Below are 6,235 nucleotides of genomic sequence, written 5' to 3' on the forward strand. Positions count from 1 at the left end.
CTTGCTAGAAGGTAAATTTGAAAACATATGTTATAAAATGTATTACATTCTAAATACTTAAAAATTGGTACTAACATTAGATATTTTAAAGGTGGTTCATTCATACAACTTACCAAAAATATGATATTCTAGCAATTCAATCATATATTGTTGTTCGATCGTGTGATTCGATAATTTGTTTGTTACATTAATATTTAATTAATGTAATTATTTTCATAATTGAATTTAAATGCATTATTTTTGCAGTTACAGTGGATGTCATACCAAATGCAATAAATTGTCATACCAAATGAGTGCACGCCACTTATATGCTTTTTTTTGCATCTAGTGGAATTAGTCTGATCTAGCCTTATGATAGTTCGAGATGGCTTGAGAAATTATAACAAATCCATAAAACATGGATGAGTATCTTGATACAGATTTCTGCTTAGGGACTTAGTGGAATTAGGTTATTAAACATGCTTAGCACGTTGTGGATTGAGCCAATCATCCTTAGTATATCTCATAGGTAGCATTGGTTGAGGATGATAATTTTTCCCTATCCATGATTTATGTGGAACAACTTAGGACCCATGGTAAACCATATTTATATTAGTTGGGGGAGCTTATTGTATATTTGAAAAAACATCAAATACTAGGTCCTTGGAAAGGAACATGAAATCAACATACGAGGTTGAGGTGAAAGTGAAGGCAGAGGCTGAAGTTAGCTAAGTTCAAGGACGAAGAATCCTACAAACTCATCGCAGAGGTCGAGGTGGAGGCCAAGTTGTTGAAGCGATTGGGAAATGTGCCCATATTGTAGTAAACATGCAATTGTTTTATATGTATTTGAACGATGAATAAATAAATAAAGTTAATTTCACATTTCACTATTATGTCTTTTGTGTTTCTATCTTTCATGTTTTGCATGCATAGTGAAATTGTGACAAACAAATAATAGCTCATTGATTGTCTAAGTTCAAATTGATGATAAGTGGCACTGTAAGAATGTTTACATTGTAGGAAAGACAACTTACTTCAGTTGATAATCTAAACGAGTCTATAATATCGTAAAAGAATCAAAGTGAGCATTTGATTCAAATACTTAGAAAGATTATTATGTTGTCTACATTCCAATTGCGGAGATGGCTAGTCTTGGCTATCGGAGCAGTTGAATCTACAGGTAGAGACATACATGTACACATTGGAAGAATGATACATTGGACTGGACCCAAGTTAAATTAATTCTGGATCCGTTTGTGAATTAATTCACTTGTGAAGTTCATGGTGTGATTTACCTAAATCCTGAGTTAGTCACTAACCATGCGTATGTAACTCATGCGTTTTGATATAAGTGGAGGCTTATGTTCTAATGGTGATTGAGCCCATAGTCGGTATATTGGGTATATGACTTGTGTATGGCATGACTTTACTAGCAACAGTGGAATTCATAGCTCGATTAAAGAGTTAATGATGTCCTCTCATTGGCATTGTGTGGATTGATAAATATGAAACATGACTAAGAGTTTCTTATTCTTGAACAAGCAATTTATCATAGTCATTTGTTGGCAGTGATTATATTAATCATTAAGAAGACACAACAGTGACAATGAGATAAAATAGGATTGTATTGTGTTGTATTGTGTGAAAAATTTTAACTCAAAGGAATCAAAGATATCATATGAGGATAACACACATGATGAACACATTGGACAAAGCAGTTGGATGAAATGCTTTCATAAAGAGTATACAATAAGAAGTTTTCAATCATGATACTTTTTGTGGACTGAATCCATGATTAAGTAAATTGTGAATTATTGGAACAATGCTTCTGTATATAATTGCAATTACTAGAGCCTAATTGTATATGTCCGATTGTCCTTTTGCTAGCTCAACAAAAGCTCGATCAGACTGTATTCGAATTAGAAAAAAATTCTATGACTTTGGAAATAATTTAATTGAGTCGATTTATTCGATGTGGAATTAAATTAGACAGTCATGAGAATTGTTCAACTAGAAAATTTGATTAAAAAATTTTATTGAAAAATTTTGGAAAATCTTAGTGATTTTTGGAAAAATTAATTTTGATCAAGTAAAATTAAATTAATCAAATTAATTAAAATAAACATGATAATTTTGAAAATTAATTTCAAATCAGACAATTGGTCCAATGAGTAATTGAACTTGAAAATTGGACTTGAGATAGAAAATTGGGCTTGAGAACCCAAAACCTAGACCCAAAAACTAGTTGAACGGGGTTTGGTATGTGAAATTGGGTCGTTGATCCAACCGGTGATAGGATCGAATTGGTCGGGCCGTCACTGGCCCGAACCAAACCAGCAACAATCGAACCGGCTTGGGGTGCCGTGAGGGTTTTTGCACCTACAATGGCACCACTGGACATGACGGTGACGGCGACAATGACAAAATTCTAATGACTAGCAGGTGGTCCTTCGACGATTTAGTAGTGGAGGAATCACACTCCTACTAGGACTCATCAAATAATTTGATTTTAGATTAACTATTTCAAAAATAATAATATTTTAATAAGATTTAATATTAAATTTAATTTCATACTTATATTGATAACATTTTATTAATTTAATATTAAAGTGATTATCTTAATATTAAATTTAATTCAATATTTATCTTTTAGATAAATATTATATTCTATTAATTTAATAGATTTAATATTAAATTTAATTTAATATTTATTTTTAATAGGTATTATATTAGTTTAATATTAAAGTGATTAAGTTTAATCATAATTGAACTTTCTAAACTCTCTCGATATAAAGAGAGCCATGACTCATTATTTTACACACACTTGAATTCAAGAGAAAGTTGTAGAGAGAAAATTCTTTGAAGAAATTATTTTAGAAGATTTCTAGATATATTTTTCTGATTTACAACTTGACCCAGAAGTTTAGAGAAATTGAAAAATTGCCCTACTAGTAATTTTGTAGAAAATTTTCTGATTTGAAGCGAACAACACTCAGCAGATGTGAGCTTGAGAATAGTGGAGAAGACTACTTGGTCGAAACATTCATCCTAGATGAAGAAAAAATGTAAAATTTTGATTAAGTGTTTATTACTTTAGATATCATAACCAAATTTTTGTTTTAATTTTTTTTAAATTTTGGTTTTTCCCTTAAACTTATTTTCTGTTGTGTGGGTTGAGGCAAAAATTGAGGTTGAGGTAGAGTCCTTGTTGCTCAAGCTCTCGAAGCTCTCCAACATGCACACAATATAAATATTTGGATCCTCCAAATCGAGGTATTGATCCAACAAGTAGGTTATCATTGGATTTGAGTTGATCTTGACTTTGCACGACTTATGGTTGACTAGATGAATGATTGTGTCCAAGTTTTAGTACTTCAATTAGATAAGTTTATGTATAAAATTTAGAGTTAAGGGTTGTTAATAGTTTTTATTATTTCATAGCTTAGGGTAGGGTATATCTATTGAGTTTTAAAGTGTATATTTAATTAAACATTTACTTTTTTTTGTTTGAATTAAATACAAATTTTGAATTAATTCAAATCATTATGGTGATAATTTATAGTTGGATGTTTTAAAAATAAAATTCAATGTGTTTGAATAATTGAAAATCTTATAAACACTAACACATGCATAATAGGACACTCATTGGACAATTAGTTTTTAGAGAAAAAGCGAATAACAAAGTTTTATGAAAATTAAATTTAAATATGACAACAGATTTTAAAAAATATATTTACAATAGCATAGTTTACATATAGGATTTAGGAATATAACCCATTTATAATTTCCTAGAGTTTCACAATTCTAGAGGAATCTTGTAACACTCCTAAAATTTTTGGTACTACATTAGGTACCATTTTGAGAACAATGTTCGATTAATTTTGAGAAAATTTATAAATAAGTCAGATAAATTGGATTTAAAAGGAACCGAATTGATATTGGAGATGAAAAATAATGTAGATAATTGTGGATGTGAAAATCTGGAAAAAATATAAAATTTGAAAAGTTAGAAGACTAATATGCAAATTTGACAAAAAAAAGAAAACTTAAATTATTGTTGACCATTTGAAATGGGAATAACTTAGAATATGTATCAGCGTGATGAAAATCACTTTTGGACCAAATTGGAAAATATTTGAAAGTATAGGACTAAATTGTAAATATTTTAGTTTTATCGAAAGAAGGGTAAAAGTATAATTTTTCTTCATACAAAGATTGTAATTAAAACTAAAATGTGAATTATGGTATTTGAATATGATAAGTGCCCATTTTTGTTAAGAAATTGTGTTAAGGGAAAAAGAGAGACAAAATAATAAATTTTCCACCTAAGGGTATTTGGTCATTTTTCAATAATTTATTATTAGGAATATTATATTATGAGATATCAAATTTTTGGGATTAAGTTGAGTCATTAGATTGGATTATAACATCAAGATTAAATGTGAACCATACATTATTGTTGAATTTGACTTTAACCAGTTTTAAATGGTGGATAAAATAAAACGAAAAGAAGATTTATTTTCATCTCTTCTACTCATATCCAGAAGTAGCCATTGGGAGAGGAGAAACTCTTCTCCCATGGTCATTCTTTCTTCTTTCATTTCTAAGTGAAACCCACAAAAAAAACTCAAGTTTCTTTTGTTAAATCTCGATAGAAAACACCATTTTTCTTTGTTTTCCACCATCACCATCACCATCTTAATTAAAGACCTAGGATTTTCATGAAAAGAGAGAGAACACTTTGGTAGAGAGAGAAAACTTCAAATAAAGGTAAATAAGTATGTTTTCTTCACCTCCGCCATGTTTATTTGAGGTAATTAGTATGAGAAAGTTGCTAAAGAGTGTTTACTAATACTTCTGTTTATATTTATTTAATGAAAAATGTTGATTAGGTGAAGAAAAAGACTTGAAGTAGATGGATGAAGAGCTTCAAGTGTTGAAAAAGAGTAAGGAAGCTTGACTTTGAGCTATAGTGCATCCAAGAGCTAAGTGCCCTTGGATTTCTTAACTTTTCCGTTAATTAGGGCTGAGCAAGAAAAACTAAAAAATCAAAAACCAACCCGAACTGACGTGTTTGAACGGTTTATAGAAGGCACGTTTAAAAACTACAGTTACTCGAAACCGAACTGAATTATGTTTCTTTATTGAATATATATTTAATTTTAATTTTTTATACATAAAAAATATTTTAGATTTAAAATAGTTAAAATAATGTAAAAGTTCTCGAAAATTATTGGTTTTTAGAAAAAAAATTATGAAAAATATTTTGAAAAATTGTCAAATAATATTCAAACCCATAAAACAAAGCTCAATATGTTAAAATAAGTCTAAAAATCCAAATTAATAATTTTTGGTGATCAACCTGTATAAACAACAAAGAAGAAAAGTAGAGAAGATCGAACACAAAAATAGTTACGTGGAAAACTTCTTCGAAGAAGATAAAAACCACGGGTAAAGGAGGCTTCAACTTTTCACTAAATGGGTAAACAAACAATTGTACAAGATGAAGAAAGTAAACCTAAATGTACGAAACGTATGTTACCCAAACCCCAAAAATAAAATCCTAACTCAGAAACAAAATTCTCTCCATAGTTACCATGGAACTCTCACCGAAACTCATATGAGACTACATCTTATTGCCCTCAAGAAAAACCCTTATTGATTGACATAACTTAATTAGGGTTAAAAAGGCATTTTAAATAGACTAAGATTAGAGGTCTAATCATAATTAGAGTCCAACGGGCAGAAGAAGTCTAACTTTGAGTCTAAAATGCGGCTACGTTAGTTGAGATATCATCGTGACGTCACGAGTCTCCTTGTAGTGACGTCACCTTTCCCCTCCTGCCTCAAGAGACCGTCACCTTATCCCAACGTCCCAACGACCTTCGTCATGATGTCGTCCCTCGCTCGTCGTGTCATCGCAAAGTCACATATTTTCTCATCGTGACATCGCGCATTTGTCTCCGATAAGTGCTTGTAAAAAGTTCGATAAATGCAAGGCACACCCCTCAAATCTCCACTGTGACTTGTATTTATCACACCTCCTTTTTCATGCTCCGTCATGGGCCTAACTCAAATTTTGCAAAATGTCAACAAAGTCTAAACCGTGCTCGAACTTAGAAACTGAAAGACTCCTAGTCTTTAAAGTAAAGTTGTATAATGCAACACGGGCCAGTAATACCTGAACAGGAGAGAAAACATCAACTATTTGAGTCTTCAAGACCAAAAGGGCATGCCATTCTTCTCTAAATCA

Source organism: Gossypium hirsutum, chromosome D09, assembly GCF_007990345.1.
Source record: "Gossypium hirsutum isolate 1008001.06 chromosome D09, Gossypium_hirsutum_v2.1, whole genome shotgun sequence".
NCBI lineage: Eukaryota > Viridiplantae > Streptophyta > Magnoliopsida > Malvales > Malvaceae > Gossypium > Gossypium hirsutum.